A 26501-nucleotide genomic window follows, 5' to 3' on the forward strand; every position below is an offset into this window, starting at 1 on the left:
TTCAATTTTCTATCTAACGGTGTAATTTTTTTAAAATAAATCAACTAGTTTTTGAGAAATCGATGTAAACGTACCAACATTATAAACGCTCATATCTCATAAAAAAAAAAAAAAAAGTTCACCTAACCTAACCGAACCAAACCTACCCTGTTCGCCATTCAATTTCATATCTAATGGTGTAATTTGTTTCGAGTTATCGATGTAAATGTTCCAACATTATAAACGCTCATATCTCAGTCAAATGTTAACTAATCTTCAATATTGATATAGTTTTAGATTCGCCGTTCAATTTTCTATTTAACGGTGTAATTTTTTTAAATAAATCAACTAGTTTTTGAGAAATCGATGTAAACGTACCAACATTATAAACGCTCATATCTCAGTCAAATGTTAACCAATCTTCAATATTGATATAGTTTTAGATTCGCCGTTCAATTTTCTATCTAACGGTGTAATTTTTTTAAAATAAATCAACTAGTTTTTGAGAAATCGATGTAAACGTACCAACATTATAAACGCTCATATCTCATAAAAAAAAAAAAAAAAGTTCACCTAACCTAACCGAACCAAACCTACCCTGTTCGCCATTCAATTTCCTATCTAATGGTGTAATTTGTTTCGAGTTATCGATGTAAATGTTCCAACATTATAAACGCTCATATCTCAGTCAAATGTTAACTAATCTTCGATATTGATATAGTTTTAGATTCGCCGTTTAATTTTCTATTTAACGGTGTAATTTTTTTAAAATAAATTAACTAGTTTTTGAGAAATCGATGTAAACGTACCAACATTATAAACGCTCATATCTCAGTCAAATGTTAACCAATCTTCAATATTGATATAGTTTTAGATTCGCCGTTCAATTTTCTATCTAACTGTGTAATTTTTTTAAATAAATCAACTAGTTTTTGAGAAATCGATGTAAACGTACCAACATTATAAACGCTCATATCTCATAAAAAAAAAAAAAAAAGTTCACCTAACCTAACCGAACCAAACCTACCCTGTTCGTCATTCAATTTCCTATCTAATGGTGTAATTTGTTTCGAGTTATCGATGTAAATGTTCCAACATTATAAACGCTCATATCTCAGTCAAATGTTAACCAATCTTCAATATTGATATAGTTTTAGATTTGCCGTTCAATTTTCTATCTAACTGTGTAATTTTTTTAAATAAATCAACTAGTTTTTGAGAAATCGATGTAAACGTACCAACATTATAAACGCTCATATCTCAGTCAAATGTTAACCAATCTTCAATATTGATATAGTTTTAGATTTGCCGTTCAATTTTCTATCTAACTGTGTAATTTTTTTAAATAAATCAACTAGTTTTTGAGAAATCGATGTAAACGTACCAACATTATAAACGCTCATATCTCAGTCAAATGTTAACCAATCTTCAATATTGATATAGTTTTAGATTCGCCGTTCAATTTTCTATCTAACTGTGTAATTTTTTTAAATAAATCAACTAGTTTTTGAGAAATCGATGTAAACGTACCAACATTATAAACGCTCATATCTCAGTCAAATGTTAACCAATCTTCAATATTGATATAGTTTTAGATTCGCCGTTCAATTTTCTATCTAACGGTGTAATTTTTTTAAAATAAATCAACTAGTTTTTGAGAAATCGATGTAAACGTACCAACATTATAAACGCTCATATCTCATAAAAAAAAAAAAAAAAAGTTCACCTAACCTAACCGAACCAAACCTACCCTGTTCGCCATTCAATTTCCTATCTAATGGTGTAATTTGTTTCGAGTTATCGATGTAAATGTTCCAACATTATAAACGCTCATATCTCAGTCAAATGTTAACTAATCTTCGATATTGATATAGTTTTAGATTCGCCGTTTAATTTTCTATTTAACGGTGTAATTTTTTTAAAATAAATTAACTAGTTTTTGAGAAATCGATGTAAACGTACCAACATTATAAACGCTCATATCTCAGTCAAATGTTAACCAATCTTCAATATTGATATAGTTTTAGATTCGCCGTTCAATTTTCTATCTAACTGTGTAATTTTTTTAAATAAATCAACTAGTTTTTGAGAAATCGATGTAAACGTACCAACATTATAAACGCTCATATCTCATAAAAAAAAAAAAAAAAGTTCACCTAACCTAACCGAACCAAACCTACCCTGTTCGTCATTCAATTTCCTATCTAATGGTGTAATTTGTTTCGAGTTATCGATGTAAATGTTCCAACATTATAAACGCTCATATCTCAGTCAAATGTTAACCAATCTTCAATATTGATATAGTTTTAGATTTGCCGTTCAATTTTCTATCTAACTGTGTAATTTTTTTAAATAAATCAACTAGTTTTTGAGAAATCGATGTAAACGTACCAACATTATAAACGCTCATATCTCAGTCAAATGTTAACCAATCTTCAATATTGATATAGTTTTAGATTCGCCGTTCAATTTTCTATCTAACTGTGTAATTTTTTTAAATAAATCAACTAGTTTTTGAGAAATCGATGTAAACGTACCAACATTATAAACGCTCATATCTCAGTCAAATGTTAACCAATCTTCAATATTGATATAGTTTTAGATTCGCCGTTCAATTTCCTATCTAATGGTGTAATTTGTTTCGAGTTATCGATGTAAATGTTCCAACATTATAAACGCTCATATCTCAGTCAAATGTTAACCAATCTTCAATATTGATATAGTTTTAGATTTGCCGTTCAATTTTCTATCTAACGGTGTAATTTTTTTAAAATAAATCAACTAGTTTTTGAGAAATCGATGTAAACGTACCAACATTATAAACGCTCATATCTCATAAAAAAAAAAAAAAAAGTTCACCTAACCTAACCGAACCAAACCTACCCTGTTCGCCATTCAATTTCATATCTAATGGTGTAATTTGTTTCGAGTTATCGATGTAAATGTTCCAACATTATAAACGCTCATATCTCAGTCAAATGTTAACTAATCTTCAATATTGATATAGTTTTAGATTCGCCGTTCAATTTTCTATTTAACGGTGTAATTTTTTTAAATAAATCAACTAGTTTTTGAGAAATCGATGTAAACGTACCAACATTATAAACGCTCATATCTCAGTCAAATGTTAACCAATCTTCAATATTGATATAGTTTTAGATTCGCCGTTCAATTTTCTATCTAACGGTGTAATTTTTTTAAAATAAATCAACTAGTTTTTGAGAAATCGATGTAAACGTACCAACATTATAAACGCTCATATCTCATAAAAAAAAAAAAAAAAGTTCACCTAACCTAACCGAACCAAACCTACCCTGTTCGCCATTCAATTTCCTATCTAATGGTGTAATTTGTTTCGAGTTATCGATGTAAATGTTCCAACATTATAAACGCTCATATCTCAGTCAAATGTTAACTAATCTTCGATATTGATATAGTTTTAGATTCGCCGTTTAATTTTCTATTTAACGGTGTAATTTTTTTAAAATAAATTAACTAGTTTTTGAGAAATCGATGTAAACGTACCAACATTATAAACGCTCATATCTCAGTCAAATGTTAACCAATCTTCAATATTGATATAGTTTTAGATTCGCCGTTCAATTTTCTATCTAACTGTGTAATTTTTTTAAATAAATCAACTAGTTTTTGAGAAATCGATGTAAACGTACCAACATTATAAACGCTCATATCTCATAAAAAAAAAAAAAAAAGTTCACCTAACCTAACCGAACCAAACCTACCCTGTTCGTCATTCAATTTCCTATCTAATGGTGTAATTTGTTTCGAGTTATCGATGTAAATGTTCCAACATTATAAACGCTCATATCTCAGTCAAATGTTAACCAATCTTCAATATTGATATAGTTTTAGATTTGCCGTTCAATTTTCTATCTAACTGTGTAATTTTTTTAAATAAATCAACTAGTTTTTGAGAAATCGATGTAAACGTACCAACATTATAAACGCTCATATCTCAGTCAAATGTTAACCAATCTTCAATATTGATATAGTTTTAGATTCGCCGTTCAATTTTCTATCTAACTGTGTAATTTTTTTAAATAAATCAACTAGTTTTTGAGAAATCAATGTAAACGTACCAACATTATAAACGCTCATATCTCATAAAAAAAAAAAAAAAAAAATCACCTAACCTAACCGAACCAAACCTACCCTGTTCGCCATTCAATTTCCTATCTAATGGTGTAATTTGTTTCGAGTTATCGATGTAAATGTTCCAACATTATAAACGCTCATATCTCAGTCAAATGTTAACTAATCTTCAATATTGATATAGTTTTAGATTCGCCGTTCAATTTTCTATTTAACGGTGTAATTTTTTTAAATAAATCAACTAGTTTTTGAGAAATCGATGTAAACGTACCAACATTATAAACGCTCATATCTCATAAAAAAAAAAAAAAAAAGTTCACCTAACCTAACCGAACCAAACCTACCCTGTTCGTCATTCAATTTCCTATCTAATGGTGTAATTTGTTTCGAGTTATCGATGTAAATGTTCCAACATTATAAACGCTCATATCTCAGTCAAATGTTAACCAATCTTCAATATTGATATAGTTTTAGATTCGCCGTTCAATTTTCTATCTAACTGTGTAATTTTTTTAAATAAATCAACTAGTTTTTGAGAAATCGATGTAAACGTACCAACATTATAAACGCTCATATCTCATAAAAAAAAAAAAAAAAAAGTTCACCTAACCTAACCGAACCAAACCTACCCTGTTCGCCATTCAATTTCCTATCTAATGGTGTAATTTGTTTCGAGTTATCGATGTAAATGTTCCAACATTATAAACGCTCATATCTCAGTCAAATGTTAACCAATCTTCAATATTGATATAGTTTTAGATTTGCCGTTCAATTTTCTATCTAACTGTGTAATTTTTTTAAATAAATCAACTAGTTTTTGAGAAATCGATGTAAACGTACCAACATTATAAACGCTCATATCTCAGTCAAATGTTAACCAATCTTCAATATTGATATAGTTTTAGATTCGCCGTTCAATTTTCTATTTAACGGTGTAATTTTTTTAAAATAAATCAACTAGTTTTTGAGAAATCGATGTAAACGTACCAACATTATAAACGCTCATATCTCATAAAAAAAAAAAAAAAAAAGTTCACCTAACCTAACCGAACCAAACCTACCCTGTTCGCCATTCAATTTCCTATCTAATGGTGTAATTTGTTTCGAGTTATCGATGTAAATGTTCCAACATTATAAACGCTCATATCTCAGTCAAATGTTAACTAATCTTCAATATTGATATAGTTTTAGATTCGCCGTTCAATTTTCTATTTAACGGTGTAATTTTTTTAAATAAATCAACTAGTTTTTGAGAAATCGATGTAAACGTACCAACATTATAAACGCTCATATCTCAGTCAAATGTTAACCAATCTTCAATATTTATATAGTTTTAGATTTGCCGTTCAATTTTCTATCTAAAGGTGTAATTATTCTTAAATAAATCGACTAGTTTTTGAGAAATCGATGTAAACGTTCCAACATTATAAACGCTCATATCTCAGTCAAATGTTAACCAATCTTCAATATTGATATAGTTTTAGATTCGCCGTTCAATTTTCTATCTAACTGTGTAATTTTTTTAAATAAATCAACTAGTTTTTGAGAAATCGATGTAAACGTACCAACATTATAAACGCTCATATCTCATAAAAAAAAAAAAAAAAAAATCACCTAACCTAACCGAACCAAACCTACCCTGTTCGTCATTCAATTTCCTATCTAATGGTGTAATTTGTTTCGAGTTATCGATGTAAATGTTCCAACATTATAAACGCTCATATCTCAGTCAAATGTTAACCAATCTTCAATATTGATATAGTTTTAGATTCGCCGTTCAATTTTCTATCTAACTGTGTAATTTTTTTAAATAAATCAACTAGTTTTTGAGAAATCGATGTAAACGTACCAACATTATAAACGCTCATATCTCATAAAAAAAAAAAAAAAAGTTCACCTAACCTAACCGAACCAAACCTACCCTGTTCGCCATTCAATTTCCTATCTAATGGTGTAATTTGTTTCGAGTTATCGATGTAAATGTTCCAACATTATAAACGCTCATATCTCAGTCAAATGTTAACCAATCTTCAATATTGATATAGTTTTAGATTTGCCGTTCAATTTTCTATCTAACTGTGTAATTTTTTTAAATAAATCAACTAGTTTTTGAGAAATCGATGCAAACGTACCAACATTATAAACGCTCATATCTCATAAAAAAAAAAAAAAAAAAGTTCACCTAACCTAACCGAACCAAACCTACCCTGTTCGCCATTCAATTTCCTATCTAATGGTGTAATTTGTTTCGAGTTATCGATGTAAATGTTCCAACATTATAAACGCTCATATCTCAGTCAAATGTTAACTAATCTTCAATATTGATATAGTTTTAGATTCGCCGTTCAATTTTCTATCTAACTGTGTAATTTTTTTAAATAAATCAACTAGTTTTTGAGAAATCGATGTAAACGTACCAACATTATAAACGCTCATATCTCATAAAAAAAAAAAAAAAAAGTTCACCTAACCTAACCGAACCAAACCTACCCTGTTCGTCATTCAATTTCCTATCTAATGGTGTAATTTGTTTCGAGTTATCGATGTAAATGTTCCAACATTATAAACGCTCATATCTCAGTCAAATGTTAACCAATCTTCAATATTGATATAGTTTTAGATTTGCCGTTCAATTTTCTATCTAACTGTGTAATTTTTTTAAATAAATCAACTAGTTTTTGAGAAATCGATGTAAACGTACCAACATTATAAACGCTCATATCTCATAAAAAAAAAAAAAAAGTTCACCTAACCTAACCGAACCAAACCTACCCTGTTCGCCATTCAATTTCCTATCTAATGGTGTAATTTGTTTCGAGTTATCGATGTAAATGTTCCAACATTATAAACGCTCATATCTCAGTCAAATGTTAACCAATCTTCAATATTGATATAGTTTTAGATTTGCCGTTCAATTTTCTATCTAACTGTGTAATTTTTTTAAATAAATCAACTAGTTTTTGAGAAATCGATGCAAACGTACCAACATTATAAACGCTCATATCTCATAAAAAAAAAAAAAAAAAGTTCACCTAACCTAACCCAACCAAACCTACCCTGTTCGCCATTCAATTTCCTATCTAATGGTGTAATTTGTTTCGAGTTATCGATGTAAATGTTCCAACATTATAAACGCTCATATCTCAGTCAAATGTTAACTAATCTTCAATATTGATATAGTTTTAGATTCGCCGTTCAATTTTCTATCTAACTGTGTAATTTTTTTAAATAAATCAACTAGTTTTTGAGAAATCGATGTAAACGTACCAACATTATAAACGCTCATATCTCATAAAAAAAAAAAAAAAAAGTTCACCTAACCTAACCGAACCAAACCTACCCTGTTCGTCATTCAATTTCCTATCTAATGGTGTAATTTGTTTCGAGTTATCGATGTAAATGTTCCAACATTATAAACGCTCATATCTCAGTCAAATGTTAACCAATCTTCAATATTGATATAGTTTTAGATTTGCCGTTCAATTTTCTATCTAACTGTGTAATTTTTTTAAATAAATCAACTAGTTTTTGAGAAATCGATGTAAACGTACCAACATTATAAACGCTCATATCTCATAAAAAAAAAAAAAAAAAGTTCACCTAACCTAACCGAACCAAACCTACCCTGTTCGTCATTCAATTTCCTATCTAATGGTGTAATTTGTTTCGAGTTATCGATGTAAATGTTCCAACATTATAAACGCTCATATCTCAGTCAAATGTTAACCAATCTTCAATATTGATATAGTTTTAGATTTGCCGTTCAATTTTCTATCTAACTGTGTAATTTTTTTAAATAAATCAACTAGTTTTTGAGAAATCGATGTAAACGTACCAACATTATAAACGCTCATATCTCATAAAAAAAAAAAAAAAAAAAAGTTCACCTAACCTAACCGAACCAAACCTACCCTATTCGCCATTCAATTTCCTATCTAATGGTGTAATTTGTTTCGAGTTATCGATGTAAATGTTCCAACATTATAAACGCTCATATCTCAGTCAAATGTTAACCAATCTTCAATATTGATATAGTTTTAGATTTGCCGTTCAATTTTCTATCTAACTGTGTAATTTTTTTTAAATAAATCAACTAGTTTTTGAGAAATCGATGTAAACGTACCAACATTATAAACGCTCATATCTCAGTCAAATGTTAACCAATCTTCAATATTGATATAGTTTTAGATTCGCCGTTCAATTTTCTATTTAACGGTGATATTTTTTTAAAATAAATCAACTAGTTTTTGAGAAATCGATGTAAACGTACCAACATTATAAACGCTCATATCTCATAAAAAAAAAAAAAAAAAAGTTCACCTAACCTAACCGAACCAAACCTACCCTGTTCGCCATTCAATTTCCTATCTAATGGTGTAATTTGTTTCGAGTTATCGATGTAAATGTTCCAACATTATAAACGCTCATATCTCAGTCAAATGTTAACTAATCTTCAATATTGATATAGTTTTAGATTTGCCGTTCAATTTTCTATCTAACTGTGTAATTTTTTTAAATAAATCAACTAGTTTTTGAGAAATCGATGTAAACGTACCAACATTATAAACGCTCATATCTCAGTCAAATGTTAACCAATCTTCAATATTGATATAGTTTTAGATTCGCCGTTCAATTTTCTATCTAACTGTGTAATTTTTTTAAATAAATCAACTAGTTTTTGAGAAATCGATGTAAACGTACCAACATTATAAACGCTCATATCTCATAAAAAAAAAAAAAAAAAAGTTCACCTAACCTAACCGAACCAAACCTACCCTGTTCGTCATTCAATTTCCTATCTAATGGTGTAATTTGTTTCGAGTTATCGATGTAAATGTTCCAACATTATAAACGCTCATATCTCAGTCAAATGTTAACCAATCTTCAATATTGATATAGTTTTAGATTCGCCGTTCAATTTTCTATCTAACTTTGTAATTTTTTTAAATAAATCAACTAGTTTTTGAGAAATCGATGTAAACGTACCAACATTATAAACGCTCAAATCTCATAAAAAAAAAAAAAAAAAGTTCACCTAACCTAACCGAACCAAACCTACCCTGTTCTCCATTCAATTTCCTATCTAAAGGTGTAATTAATTTCGAGTTATCGATGTAAATGTTCCAACATTATAAACGCTCATATCTCAGTCAAATGTTAACCAATCTTCAATATTGATATAGTTTTAGATTCGCCGTTCAATTTTCTATCTAACTGTGTAATTTTTTTAAATAAATCAACTAGTTTTTGAGAAATCGATGTAAACGTACCAACATTATAAACGCTCATATCTCATAAAAAAAAAAAAAAAAGTTCACCTAACCTAACCGAACCAAACCTACCCTGTTCGTCATTCAATTTCCTATCTAATGGTGTAATTTGTTTCGAGTTATCGATGTAAATGTTCCAACATTATAAACGCTCATATCTCAGTCAAATGTTAACCAATCTTCAATATTGATATAGTTTTAGATTCGCCGTTCAATTTTCTATCTAACTGTGTAATTTTTTTAAATAAATCAACTAGTTTTTGAGAAATCGATGTAAACGTACCAACATTATAAACGCTCATATCTCATAAAAAAAAAAAAAAAAGTTCACCTAACCTAACCGAACCAAACCTACCCTGTTCGCCATTCAATTTCCTATCTAATGGTGTAATTTGTTTCGAGTTATCGATGTAAATGTTCCAACATTATAAACGCTCATATCTCAGTCAAATGTTAACCAATCTTCAATATTGATATAGTTTTAGATTTGCCGTTCAATTTTCTATCTAACTGTGTAATTTTTTTAAATAAATCAACTAGTTTTTGAGAAATCGATGCAAACGTACCAACATTATAAACGCTCATATCTCATAAAAAAAAAAAAAAAAAAGTTCACCTAACCTAACCGAACCAAACCTACCCTGTTCGCCATTCAATTTCCTATCTAATGGTGTAATTTGTTTCGAGTTATCGATGTAAATGTTCCAACATTATAAACGCTCATATCTCAGTCAAATGTTAACTAATCTTCAATATTGATATAGTTTTAGATTCGCCGTTCAATTTTCTATCTAACTGTGTAATTTTTTTAAATAAATCAACTAGTTTTTGAGAAATCGATGTAAACGTACCAACATTATAAACGCTCATATCTCATAAAAAAAAAAAAAAAAAAGTTCACCTAACCTAACCGAACCAAACCTACCCTGTTCGTCATTCAATTTCCTATCTAATGGTGTAATTTGTTTCGAGTTATCGATGTAAATGTTCCAACATTATAAACGCTCATATCTCAGTCAAATGTTAACCAATCTTCAATATTGATATAGTTTTAGATTTGCCGTTCAATTTTCTATCTAACTGTGTAATTTTTTTAAATAAATCAACTAGTTTTTGAGAAATCGATGTAAACGTACCAACATTATAAACGCTCATATCTCATAAAAAAAAAAAAAAAAAAGTTCACCTAACCTAACCGAACCAAACCTACCCTATTCGCCATTCAATTTCCTATCTAATGGTGTAATTTGTTTCGAGTTATCGATGTAAATGTTCCAACATTATAAACGCTCATATCTCAGTCAAATGTTAACCAATCTTCAATATTGATATAGTTTTAGATTTGCCGTTCAATTTTCTATCTAACTGTGTAATTTTTTTAAATAAATCAACTAGTTTTTGAGAAATCGATGTAAACGTACCAACATTATAAACGCTCATATCTCAGTCAAATGTTAACCAATCTTCAATATTGATATAGTTTTAGATTCGCCGTTCAATTTTCTATTTAACGGTGATATTTTTTTAAAATAAATCAACTAGTTTTTGAGAAATCGATGTAAACGTACCAACATTATAAACGCTCATATCTCATAAAAAAAAAAAAAAAAAAGTTCACCTAACCTAACCGAACCAAACCTACCCTGTTCGCCATTCAATTTCCTATCTAATGGTGTAATTTGTTTCGAGTTATCGATGTAAATGTTCCAACATTATAAACGCTCATATCTCAGTCAAATGTTAACCAATCTTCAATATTGATATAGTTTTAGATTTGCCGTTCAATTTTCTATCTAACTGTGTAATTTTTTTAAATAAATCAACTAGTTTTTGAGAAATCGATGTAAACGTACCAACATTATAAACGCTCATATCTCAGTCAAATGTTAACCAATCTTCAATATTGATATAGTTTTAGATTCGCCGTTCAATTTTCTATCTAACTGTGTAATTTTTTTAAATAAATCAACTAGTTTTTGAGAAATCGATGTAAACGTACCAACATTATAAACGCTCATATCTCATAAAAAAAAAAAAAAAAAAGTTCACCTAACCTAACCGAACCAAACCTACCCTGTTCTTCATTCAATTTCCTATCTAATGGTGTAATTTGTTTCGAGTTATCGATGTAAATGTTCCAACATTATAAACGCTCATATCTCAGTCAAATGTTAACCAATCTTCAATATTGATATAGTTTTAGATTTGCCGTTCAATTTTCTATCTAACTTTGTAATTTTTTTAAATAAATCAACTAGTTTTTGAGAAATCGATGTAAACGTACCAACATTATAAACGCTCAAATCTCATAAAAAAAAAAAAAAAAGTTCACCTAACCTAACCGAACCAAACCTACCCTGTTCTCCATTCAATTTCCTATCTAATGGTGTAATTTGTTTCGAGTTATCGATGTAAATGTTCCAACATTATAAACGCTCATATCTCAGTCAAATGTTAACCAATCTTCAATATTGATATAGTTTTAGATTTGCCGTTCAATTTTCTATCTAACTGTGTAATTTTTTTAAATAAATCAACTAGTTTTTGAGAAATCGATGTAAACGTACCAACATTATAAACGCTCATATCTCATAAAAAAAAAAAAAAAAAGTTCACCTAACCTAACCGAACCAAACCTACCCTGTTCGCCATTCAATTTCCTATCTAATGGTGTAATTTGTTTCGAGTTATCGATGTAAATGTTCCAACATTATAAACGCTCATATCTCAGTCAAATGTTAACTAATCTTCAATATTGATATAGTTTTAGATTCGCCGTTCAATTTTCTATTTAACGGTGTAATTTTTTTAAATAAATCAACTAGTTTTTGAGAAATCGATGTAAACGTACCAACATTATAAACGCTCATATCTCAGTCAAATGTTAACCAATCTTCAATATTTATATAGTTTTAGATTTGCCGTTCAATTTTCTATCTAACGGTGTAATTATTCTTAAATAAATCGACTAGTTTTTGAGAAATCGATGTAAACGTACCAACATTATAAACGCTCATATCTCATAAAAAAAAAAAAAAAAAAGTTCACCTAACCTAACCGAACCAAACCTACCCTGTTCGCCATTCAATTTCCTATCTAATGGTGTAATTTGTTTCGAGTTATCGATGTAAATGTTCCAACATTATAAACGCTCATATCTCAGTCAAATGTTAACCAATCTTCAATATTGATATAGTTTTAGATTCGCCGTTCAATTTTCTATCTAACTGTGTAATTTTTTTAAATAAATCAACTAGTTTTTGAGAAATCGATGTAAACGTACCAACATTATAAACGCTCATATCTCATAAAAAAAAAAAAAAAGTTCACCTAACCTAACCGAACCAAACCTACCCTGTTCGCCATTCAATTTCCTATCTAATGGTGTAATTTGTTTCGAGTTATCGATGTAAATGTTCCAACATTATAAACGCTCATATCTCAGTCAAATGTTAACCAATCTTCAATATTGATATAGTTTTAGATTTGCCGTTCAATTTTCTATCTAACTGTGTAATTTTTTTAAATAAATCAACTAGTTTTTGAGAAATCGATGCAAACGTACCAACATTATAAACGCTCATATCTCATAAAAAAAAAAAAAAAAAAGTTCACCTAACCTAACCGAACCAAACCTACCCTGTTCGCCATTCAATTTCCTATCTAATGGTGTAATTTGTTTCGAGTTATCGATGTAAATGTTCCAACATTATAAACGCTCATATCTCAGTCAAATGTTAACTAATCTTCAATATTGATATAGTTTTAGATTCGCCGTTCAATTTTCTATCTAACTGTGTAATTTTTTTAAATAAATCAACTAGTTTTTGAGAAATCGATGTAAACGTACCAACATTATAAACGCTCATATCTCATAAAAAAAAAAAAAAAAAAGTTCACCTAACCTAACCGAACCAAACCTACCCTGTTCGTCATTCAATTTCCTATCTAATGGTGTAATTTGTTTCGAGTTATCGATGTAAATGTTCCAACATTATAAACGCTCATATCTCAGTCAAATGTTAACTAATCTTCAATATTGATATAGTTTTAGATTCGCCGTTCAATTTTCTATTTAACGGTGTAATTTTTTTAAATAAATCAACTAGTTTTTGAGAAATCGATGTAAACGTACCAACATTATAAACGCTCATATCTCAGTCAAATGTTAACCAATCTTCAATATTGATATAGTTTTAGATTCGCCGTTCAATTTTCTATTTAACGGTGATATTTTTTTAAAATAAATCAACTAGTTTTTGAGAAATCGATGTAAACGTACCAACATTATAAACGCTCATATCTCATAAAAAAAAAAAAAAAAAAGTTCACCTAACCTAACCGAACCAAACCTACCCTGTTCGCCATTCAATTTCCTATCTAATGGTGTAATTTGTTTCGAGTTATCGATGTAAATGTTCCAACATTATAAACGCTCATATCTCAGTCAAATGTTAACTAATCTTCAATATTGATATAGTTTTAGATTTGCCGTTCAATTTTCTATCTAACTGTGTAATTTTTTTAAATAAATCAACTAGTTTTTGAGAAATCGATGTAAACGTACCAACATTATAAACGCTCATATCTCAGTCAAATGTTAACCAATCTTCAATATTGATATAGTTTTAGATTCGCCGTTCAATTTTCTATCTAACTGTGTAATTTTTTTAAATAAATCAACTAGTTTTTGAGAAATCGATGTAAACGTACCAACATTATAAACGCTCATATCTCATAAAAAAAAAAAAAAAAAAGTTCACCTAACCTAACCGAACCAAACCTACCCTGTTCGTCATTCAATTTCCTATCTAATGGTGTAATTTGTTTCGAGTTATCGATGTAAATGTTCCAACATTATAAACGCTCATATCTCAGTCAAATGTTAACCAATCTTCAATATTGATATAGTTTTAGATTCGCCGTTCAATTTTCTATCTAACTTTGTAATTTTTTTAAATAAATCAACTAGTTTTTGAGAAATCGATGTAAACGTACCAACATTATAAACGCTCAAATCTCATAAAAAAAAAAAAAAAAAGTTCACCTAACCTAACCGAACCAAACCTACCCTGTTCTCCATTCAATTTCCTATCTAAAGGTGTAATTAATTTCGAGTTATCGATGTAAATGTTCCAACATTATAAACGCTCATATCTCAGTCAAATGTTAACCAATCTTCAATATTGATATAGTTTTAGATTCGCCGTTCAATTTTCTATCTAACTGTGTAATTTTTTTAAATAAATCAACTAGTTTTTGAGAAATCGATGTAAACGTACCAACATTATAAACGCTCATATCTCATAAAAAAAAAAAAAAAAAGTTCACCTAACCTAACCGAACCAAACCTACCCTGTTCGTCATTCAATTTCCTATCTAATGGTGTAATTTGTTTCGAGTTATCGATGTAAATGTTCCAACATTATAAACGCTCATATCTCAGTCAAATGTTAACCAATCTTCAATATTGATATAGTTTTAGATTCGCCGTTCAATTTTCTATCTAACTGTGTAATTTTTTTAAATAAATCAACTAGTTTTTGAGAAATCGATGTAAACGTACCAACATTATAAACGCTCATATCTCATAAAAAAAAAAAAAAAAGTTCACCTAACCTAACCGAACCAAACCTACCCTGTTCGCCATTCAATTTCCTATCTAATGGTGTAATTTGTTTCGAGTTATCGATGTAAATGTTCCAACATTATAAACGCTCATATCTCAGTCAAATGTTAACCAATCTTCAATATTGATATAGTTTTAGATTTGCCGTTCAATTTTCTATCTAACTGTGTAATTTTTTTAAATAAATCAACTAGTTTTTGAGAAATCGATGCAAACGTACCAACATTATAAACGCTCATATCTCATAAAAAAAAAAAAAAAAAAGTTCACCTAACCTAACCGAACCAAACCTACCCTGTTCGCCATTCAATTTCCTATCTAATGGTGTAATTTGTTTCGAGTTATCGATGTAAATGTTCCAACATTATAAACGCTCATATCTCAGTCAAATGTTAACTAATCTTCAATATTGATATAGTTTTAGATTCGCCGTTCAATTTTCTATCTAACTGTGTAATTTTTTTAAATAAATCAACTAGTTTTTGAGAAATCGATGTAAACGTACCAACATTATAAACGCTCATATCTCATAAAAAAAAAAAAAAAAAAGTTCACCTAACCTAACCGAACCAAACCTACCCTGTTCGTCATTCAATTTCCTATCTAATGGTGTAATTTGTTTCGAGTTATCGATGTAAATGTTCCAACATTATAAACGCTCATATCTCAGTCAAATGTTAACCAATCTTCAATATTGATATAGTTTTAGATTTGCCGTTCAATTTTCTATCTAACTGTGTAATTTTTTTAAATAAATCAACTAGTTTTTGAGAAATCGATGTAAACGTACCAACATTATAAACGCTCATATCTCATAAAAAAAAAAAAAAAAAAAGTTCACCTAACCTAACCGAACCAAACCTACCCTATTCGCCATTCAATTTCCTATCTAATGGTGTAATTTGTTTCGAGTTATCGATGTAAATGTTCCAACATTATAAACGCTCATATCTCAGTCAAATGTTAACCAATCTTCAATATTGATATAGTTTTAGATTTGCCGTTCAATTTTCTATCTAACTGTGTAATTTTTTTAAATAAATCAACTAGTTTTTGAGAAATCGATGTAAACGTACCAACATTATAAACGCTCATATCTCAGTCAAATGTTAACCAATCTTCAATATTGATATAGTTTTAGATTCGCCGTTCAATTTTCTATTTAACGGTGATATTTTTTTAAAATAAATCAACTAGTTTTTGAGAAATCGATGTAAACGTACCAACATTATAAACGCTCATATCTCAAAAAAAAAAAAAAAAAAAGTTCACCTAACCTAACCGAACCAAACCTACCCTGTTCGCCATTCAATTTCCTATCTAATGGTGTAATTTGTTTCGAGTTATCGATGTAAATGTTCCAACATTATAAACGCTCATATCTCAGTCAAATGTTAACCAATCTTCAATATTGATATAGTTTTAGATTTGCCGTTCAATTTTCTATCTAACTGTGTAATTTTTTTAAATAAATCAACTAGTTTTTGAGAAATCGATGTAAACGTACCAACATTATAAACGCTCATATCTCAGTCAAATGTTAACCAATCTTCAATATTGATATAGTTTTAGATTCGCCGTTCAATTTTCTATCTAACTGTGTAATTTTTTTAAATAAATCAACTAGTTTTTGAGAAATCGATGTAAACGTACCAACATTATAAACGCTCATATCTCATAAAAAAAAAAAAAAAAAAGTTCACCTAACCTAACCGAACCAAACCTACCCTGTTCGTCATTCAATTTCCTATCTAATGGTGTAATTTGTTTCGAGTTATCGATGTAAATGTTCCAACATTATAAACGCTCATATCTCAGTCAAATGTTAACCAATCTTCAATATTGATATAGTTTTAGATTTGCCGTTCAATTTTCTATCTAACTTTGTAATTTTTTTAAATAAATCAACTAGTTTTTGAGAAATCGATGTAAACGTACCAACATTATAAACGCTCAAATCTCATAAAAAAAAAAAAAAAAGTTCACCTAACCTAACCGAACCAAACCTACCCTGTTCTCCATTCAATTTCCTATCTAATGGTGTAATTTGTTTCGAGTTATCGATGTAAATGTTCCAACATTATAAACGCTCATATCTCAGTCAAATGTTAACCAATCTTCAATATTGATATAGTTTTAGATTTGCCGTTCAATTTTCTATCTAACTGTGTAATTTTTTTAAATAAATCAACTAGTTTTTGAGAAATCGATGTAAACGTACCAACATTATAAACGCTCATATCTCATAAAAAAAAAAAAAAAAAGTTCACCTAACCTAACCGAACCAAACCTACCCTGTTCGCCATTCAATTTCCTATCTAATGGTGTAATTTGTTTCGAGTTATCGATGTAAATGTTCCAACATTATAAACGCTCATATCTCAGTCAAATGTTAACTAATCTTCAATATTGATATAGTTTTAGATTCGCCGTTCAATTTTCTATTTAACGGTGTAATTTTTTTAAATAAATCAACTAGTTTTTGAGAAATCGATGTAAACGTACCAACATTATAAACGCTCATATCTCAGTCAAATGTTAACCAATCTTCAATATTTATATAGTTTTAGATTTGCCGTTCAATTTTCTATCTAACGGTGTAATTATTCTTAAATAAATCGACTAGTTTTTGAGAAATCGATGTAAACGTACCAACATTATAAACGCTCATATCTCAGTCAAATGTTAACCAATCTTCAATATTTATATAGTTTTAGATTTGCCGTTCAATTTTCTATCTAAAGGTGTAATTATTCTTAAATAAATCGACTAGTTTTTGAGAAATCGATGTAAACGTTCCAACATTATAAACGCTCATATCTCAGTCAAATGTTAACCAATCTTCAATATTGATATAGTTTTAGATTCGCCGTTCAATTTTCTATCTAAAGGTGTAATTAATTTCGAGTTATCGATGTAAATGTTCCAACATTATAAACGCTCATATCTCAGTCAAATGTTAACCAATCTTCAATATTGATATAGTTTTAGATTCGCCGTTCAATTTTCTATCTAACTGTGTAATTTTTTTAAATAAATCAACTAGTTTTTGAGAAATCGATGTAAACGTACCAACATTATAAACGCTCATATCTCATAAAAAAAAAAAAAAAAAGTTCACCTAACCTAACCGAACCAAACCTACCCTGTTCGTCATTCAATTTCCTATCTAATGGTGTAATTTGTTTCGAGTTATCGATGTAAATGTTCCAACATTATAAACGCTCATATCTCAGTCAAATGTTAACCAATCTTCAATATTGATATAGTTTTAGATTCGCCGTTCAATTTTCTATCTAACTGTGTAATTTTTTTAAATAAATCAACTAGTTTTTGAGAAATCGATGTAAACGTACCAACATTATAAACGCTCATATCTCATTAAAAAAAAAAAAAAAGTTCACCTAACCTAACCGAACCAAACCTACCCTGTTCGCCATTCAATTTCCTATCTAATGGTGTAATTTGTTTCGAGTTATCGATGTAAATGTTCCAACATTATAAACGCTCATATCTCAGTCAAATGTTAACCAATCTTCAATATTGATATAGTTTTAGATTCGCCGTTCAATTTTCTATCTAACTGTGTAATTTTTTTAAATAAATCAACTAGTTTTTGAGAAATCGATGTAAACGTACCAACATTATAAACGCTCATATCTCATAAAAAAAAAAAAAAAAAGTTCACCTAACCTAACCGAACCAAACCTACCCTGTTCGTCATTCAATTTCCTATCTAATGGTGTAATTTGTTTCGAGTTATCGATGTAAATGTTCCAACATTATAAACGCTCATATCTCAGTCAAATGTTAACCAATCTTCAATATTGATATAGTTTTAGATTTGCCGTTCAATTTTCTATCTAACTGTGTAATTTTTTTAAATAAATCAACTAGTTTTTGAGAAATCGATGTAAACGTACCAACATTATAAACGCTCATATCTCATAAAAAAAAAAAAAAAAAGTTCACCTAACCTAACCGAACCAAACCTACCCTATTCGCCATTCAATTTCCTATCTAATGGTGTAATTTGTTTCGAGTTATCGATGTAAATGTTCCAACATTATAAACGCTCATATCTCAGTCAAATGTTAACCAATCTTCAATATTGATATAGTTTTAGATTTGCCGTTCAATTTTCTATCTAACTGTGTAATTTTTTTAAATAAATCAACTAGTTTTTGAGAAATCGATGTAAACGTACCAACATTATAAACGCTCATATCTCATAAAATAAAAAATAAAAAGTTCACCTAACCTAACCGAACCAAACCTACCCTGTTCGCCATTCAATTTCCTATCTAATGGTGTAATTTGTTTCGAGTTATCGATGTAAATGTTCCAACATTATAAACGCTCATATCTCAGTCAAATGTTAACTAATCTTCAATATTGATATAGTTTTAGATTCGCCGTTCAATTTTCTATTTAACGGTGTAACTTTTTTAAAATAAATCAACTAGTTTTTGAGAAATCGATGTAAACGTACCAACATTATAAACGCTCATATCTCAGTCAAATGTTAACCAATCTTCAATATTGATATAGTTTTAGATTTGCCGTTCAATTTTCTATCTAACTGTGTAATTTTTTTAAATAAATCAACTAGTTTTTGAGAAATCGATGTAAACGTACCAACATTATAAACGCTCATATCTCAGTCAAATGTTAACCAATCTTCAATATTGATATAGTTTTAGATTCGCCGTTCAATTTTCTATTTAACGGTGTAATTTTTTTAAATAAATCAACTAGTTTTTGAGAAATCGATGTAAACGTACCAACATTATAAACGCTCATATCTCATAAAAAAAAAAAAAAAAGTTCACCTAACCTAACCGAACCAAACCTACCCTGTTCGCCATTCAATTTCCTATCTAATGGTGTAATTTGTTTCGAGTTATCGATGTAAATGTTCCAACATTATAAACGCTCATATCTCAGTCAAATGTTAACTAATCTTCAATATTGATATAGTTTTAGATTCGCCGTTCAATTTTCTATCTAACGGTGTAATTATTCTTAAATAAATCGACTAGTTTTTGAGAAATCGATGTAAACGTTCCAACATTATAAACGCTCATATCTCAGTCAAATGTTAACCAATCTTCAATATTGATATAGTTTTAGATTCGCCGTTCAATTTTCTATCTAACTGTGTAATTTTTTTAAATAAATCAACTAGTTTTTGAGAAATCGATGTAAACGTACCAACATTATAAACGCTCATATCTCATAAAAAAAAAAAAAAGTTCACCTAACCTAACCGAACCAAACCTACCCTGTTCGCCATTCAATTTCCTATCTAATGGTGTAATTTGTTTCGAGTTATCGATGTAAATGTTCCAACATTATAAACGCTCATATCTCAGTCAAATGTTAACCAATCTTCAATATTGATATAGTTTTAGATTTGCCGTTCAATTTTCTATCTAACTGTGTAATTTTTTTAAATAAATCAACTAGTTTTTGAGAAATCGATGCAAACGTACCAACATTATAAACGCTCATATCTCATAAAAAAAAAAAAAAAAAAGTTCACCTAACCTAACCGAACCAAACCTACCCTGTTCGCCATTCAATTTCCTATCTAATGGTGTAATTTGTTTCGAGTTATCGATGTAAATGTTCCAACATTATAAACGCTCATATCTCAGTCAAATGTTAACTAATCTTCAATATTGATATAGTTTTAGATTCGCCGTTCAATTTTCTATCTAACTGTGTAATTTTTTTAAATAAATCAACTAGTTTTTGAGAAATCGATGTAAACGTACCAACATTATAAACGCTCATATCTCATAAAAAAAAAAAAAAAAAGTTCACCTAACCTAACCGAACCAAACCTACCCTGTTCGTCATTCAATTTCCTATCTAATGGTGTAATTTGTTTCGAGTTATCGATGTAAATGTTCCAACATTATAAACGCTCATATCTCAGTCAAATGTTAACCAATCTTCAATATTGATATAGTTTTAGATTTGCCGTTCAATTTTCTATCTAACTGTGTAATTTTTTTAAATAAATCAACTAGTTTTTGAGAAATCGATGTAAACGTACCAACATTATAAACGCTCATATCTCATAAAAAAAAAAAAAAAAAAGTTCACCTAACCTAACCGAACCAAACCTACCCTATTCGCCATTCAATTTCCTATCTAATGGTGTAATTTGTTTCGAGTTATCGATGTAAATGTTCCAACATTATAAACGCTCATATCTCAGTCAAATGTTAACCAATCTTCAATATTGATATAGTTTTAGATTCGCCGTTCAATTTTCTATCTAACTTTGTAATTTTTTTAAATAAATCAACTAGTTTTTGAGAAATCGATGTAAACGTACCAACATTATAAACGCTCAAATCTCATAAAAAAAAAAAAAAAAAGTTCACCTAACCTAACCGAACCAAACCTACCCTGTTCTCCATTCAATTTCCTATCTAATGGTGTAATTTGTTTCGAGTTATCGATGTAAATGTTCCAACATTATAAACGCTCATATCTCAGTCAAATGTTAACCAATCTTCAATATTGATATAGTTTTAGATTTGCCGTTCAATTTTCTATCTAACTGTGTAATTTTTTTAAATAAATCAACTAGTTTTTGAGAAATCGATGTAAACGTACCAACATTATAAACGCTCATATCTCATAAAAAAAAAAAAAAAAAAGTTCACCTAACCTAACCGAACCAAACCTACCCTGTTCGCCATTCAATTTCCTATCTAATGGTGTAATTTGTTTCGAGTTATCGATGTAAATGTTCCAACATTATAAACGCTCATATCTCAGTCAAATGTTAACTAATCTTCAATATTGATATAGTTTTAGATTCGCCGTTCAATTTTCTATTTAACGGTGTAATTTTTTTAAATAAATCAACTAGTTTTTGAGAAATCGATGTAAACGTACCAACATTATAAACGCTCATATCTCAGTCAAATGTTAACCAATCTTCAATATTTATATAGTTTTAGATTTGCCGTTCAATTTTCTATCTAACGGTGTAATTATTCTTAAATAAATCGACTAGTTTTTGAGAAATCGATGTAAACGTACCAACATTATAAACGCTCATATCTCAGTCAAATGTTAACCAATCTTCAATATTTATATAGTTTTAGATTTGCCGTTCAATTTTCTATCTAACGGTGTAATTATTCTTAAATAAATCGACTAGTTTTTGAGAAATCGATGTAAACGTTCCAACATTATAAACGCTCATATCTCAGTCAAATGTTAACCAATCTTCAATATTGATATAGTTTTAGATTCGCCGTTCAATTTTCTATCTAACTGTGTAATTTTTTTAAATAAATCAACTAGTTTTTGAGAAATCGATGTAAACGTACCAACATTATAAACGCTCATATCTCATAAAATAAAAAATAAAAAGTTCACCTAACCTAACCGAACCAAACCTACCCTGTTCGCCATTCAATTTCCTATCTAATGGTGTAATTTGTTTCGAGTTATCGATGTAAATGTTCCAACATTATAAACGCTCATATCTCAGTCAAATGTTAACTAATCTTCAATATTGATATAGTTTTAGATTCGCCGTTCAATTTTCTATTTAACGGTGTAATTTTTTTAAAATAAATCAACTAGTTTTTGAGAAATCGATGTAAACGTACCAACATTATAAACGCTCATATCTCAGTCAAATGTTAACCAATCTTCAATATTGATATAGTTTTAGATTTGCCGTTCAATTTTCTATCTAACTGTGTAATTTTTTTAAATAAATCAACTAGTTTTTGAGAAATCGATGTAAACGTACCAACATTATAAACGCTCATATCTCATAAAAAAAAAAAAAAAGTTCACCTAACCTAACCGAACCAAACCTACCCTGTTCGCCATTCAATTTCCTATCTAATGGTGTAATTTGTTTCGAGTTATCGATGTAAATGTTCCAACATTATAAACGCTCATATCTTAGTCAAATGTTAACCAATCTTCAATATTGATATAGTTTTAGATTCGCCGTTCAATTTTCTATCTAACTGTTTAATTTTTTTAAATAAATCAACTAGTTTTTGAGAAATCGATGTAAACGTACCAACATTATAAACGCTCATATCTCAGTCAAATGTTAACCAATCTTCAATATTGATATAGTTTTAGATTTGCCGTTCAATTTTCTATCTAACTGTGTAATTTTTTTAAATAAATCAACTAGTTTTTGAGAAATCGATGTAAACGTACCAACATTATAAACGCTCATATCTCATAAAAAAAAAAAAAAAAAAGTTCACCTAACCTAACCGAACCAAACCTACCCTGTTCGCCATTCAATTTCCTATCTAATGGTGTAATTTGTTTCGAGTTATCGATGTAAATGTTCCAACATTATAAACGCTCATATCTCAGTCAAATGTTAACTAATCTTCAATATTGATATAGTTTTAGATTTGCCGTTCAATTTTCTATCTAACGGTGTAATTATTCTTAAATAAATCGACTAGTTTTTGAGAAATCGATGTAAACGTTCCAACATTATAAACGCTCATATCTCAGTCAAATGTTAACCAATCTTCAATATTGATATAGTTTTAGATTCGCCGTTCAATTTTCTATCTAACTGTGTAATTTTTTTAAATAAATCAACTAGTTTTTGAGAAATCGATGTAAACGTACCAACATTATAAACGCTCATATCTCATAAAAAAAAAAAAAAAAAGTTCACCTAACCTAACCGAACCAAACCTACCCTGTTCGCCATTCAATTTCCTATCTAATGGTGTAATTTGTTTCGAGTTATCGATGTAAATGTTCCAACATTATAAACGCTCATATCTCAGTCAAATGTTAACCAATCTTCAATATTGATATAGTTTTAGATTTGCCGTTCAATTTTCTATCTAACTGTGTAATTTTTTTAAATAAATCAACTAGTTTTTGAGAAATCGATGTAAACGTACCAACATTATAAACGCTCATATCTCATAAAAAAAAAAAAAAAAAAAGTTCACCTAACCTAACCGAACCAAACCTACCCTGTTCGCCATTCAATTTCCTATCTAATGGTGTAATTTGTTTCGAGTTATCGATGTAAATGTTCCAACATTATAAACGCTCATATCTCAGTCAAATGTTAACCAATCTTCAATATTGATATAGTTTTAGATTTGCCGTTCAATTTCTATCTAACTGTGTAATTTTTTTAAATAAATCAACTAGTTTTTGAGAAATCGATGTAAACGTACCAACATTATAAACGCTCATATCTCAGTCAAATGTTAACCAATCTTCAATATTGATATAGTTTTAGATTCGCCGTTCAATTTTCTATTTAACGGTGTAATTTTTTTAAAATAAATCAACTAGTTTTTGAGAAATCGATGTAAACGTACCAACATTATAAACGCTCATATCTCATAAAAAAAAAAAAAAAAAAAGTTCACCTAACCTAACCGAACCAAACCTACCCTGTTCGCCATTCAATTTCCTATCTAATGGTGTAATTTGTTTCGAGTTATCGATGTAAATGTTCCAACATTATAAACGCTCATATCTCAGTCAAATGTTAACCAATCTTCAATATTGATATAGTTTTAGATTTGCCGTTCAATTTCTATCTAACTGTGTAATTTTTTTAAATAAATCAACTAGTTTTTGAGAAATCGATGTAAACGTACCAACATTATAAACGCTCATATCTCAGTCAAATGTTAACCAATCTTCAATATTGATATAGTTTTAGATTCGCCGTTCAATTTTCTATTTAACGGTGTAATTTTTTTAAAATAAATCAACTAGTTTTTGAGAAATCGATGTAAACGTACCAACATTATAAACGCTCATATCTCATAAAAAAAAAAAAAAAGTTCACCTAACCTAACCGAACCAAACCTACCCTGTTCGCCATTCAATTTCCTATCTAATGGTGTAATTTGTTTCGAGTTATCGATGTAAATGTTCCAACATTATAAACGCTCATATCTCAGTCAAATGTTAACCAATCTTCAATATTGATATAGTTTTAGATTTGCCGTTCAATTTTCTATCTAACTGTGTAATTTTTTTAAATAAATCAACTAGTTTTTGAGAAATCGATGTAAACGTACCAACATTATAAACGCTCATATCTCAGTCAAATGTTAACCAATCTTCAATATTGATATAGTTTTAGATTCGCCGTTCAATTTTCTATCTAACTGTGTAATTTTTTTAAATAAATCAACTAGTTTTTGAGAAATCGATGTAAACGTACCAACATTATAAACGCTCATATCTCATAAAAAAAAAAAAAAAAAAGTTCACCTAACCTAACCGAACCAAACCTACCCTGTTCGCCATTCAATTTCCTATCTAATGGTGTAATTTGTTTCGAGTTATCGATGTAAATGTTCCAACATTATAAACGCTCATATCTCAGTCAAATGTTAACTAATCTTCAATATTGATATAGTTTTAGATTCGCCGTTCAATTTTCTATTTAACGGTGTAATTTTTTTAAATAAATCAACTAGTTTTTGAGAAATCGATGTAAACGTACCAACATTATAAACGCTCATATCTCAGTCAAATGTTAACCAATCTTCAATATTTATATAGTTTTAGATTTGCCGTTCAATTTTCTATCTTACGGTGTAATTATTCTTAAATAAATCGACTAGTTTTTGAGAAATCGATGTAAACGTACCAATATTATAAACGCTCATATCTCAGTCAAATGTTAACCAATCTTCAATATTTATATAGTTTTAGATTTGCCGTTCAATTTTCTATCTAACGGTGTAATTATTCTTAAATAAATCGACTAGTTTTTGAGAAATCGATGTAAACGTTCCAACATTATAAACGCTCATATCTCAGTCAAATGTTAACCAATCTTCAATATTGATATAGTTTTAGATTCGCCGTTCAATTTTCTATCTAACTTTGTAATTTTTTTAAATAAATCAACTAGTTTTTGAGAAATCGATGTAAACGTACCAACATTATAAACGCTCATATCTCATAAAAAAAAAAAAAAAAGTTCACCTAACCTAACCGAACCAAACCTACCCTGTTCGCCATTCAATTTCCTATCTAATGGTGTAATTTGTTTCGAGTTATCGATGTAAATGTTCCAACATTATAAACGCTCATATCTCAGTCAAATGTTAACTAATCTTCAATATTGATATAGTTTTAGATTCGCCGTTCAATTTTCTATTTAACGGTGTAATTTTTTTAAATAAATCAACTAGTTTTTGAGAAATCGATGTAAACGTACCAACATTATAAACGCTCATATCTCAGTCAAATGTTAACCAATCTTCAATATTTATATAGTTTTAGATTTGCCGTTCAATTTTCTATCTAACGGTGTAATTATTCTTAAATAAATCGACTAGTTTTTGAGAAATCGATGTAAACGTACCAACATTATAAACGCTCATATCTCAGTCAAATGTTAACCAATCTTCAATATTTATATAGTTTTAGATTCGCCGTTCAATTTTCTATTTAACGGTGTAATTTTTTTAAAATAAATCAACTAGTTTTTGAGA

Source organism: Pieris brassicae (genome assembly GCF_905147105.1).
Source record: "Pieris brassicae chromosome W unlocalized genomic scaffold, ilPieBrab1.1 SUPER_W_unloc_1, whole genome shotgun sequence".
In the NCBI taxonomy this organism is placed as follows: Eukaryota; Metazoa; Arthropoda; class Insecta; order Lepidoptera; family Pieridae; genus Pieris; species Pieris brassicae.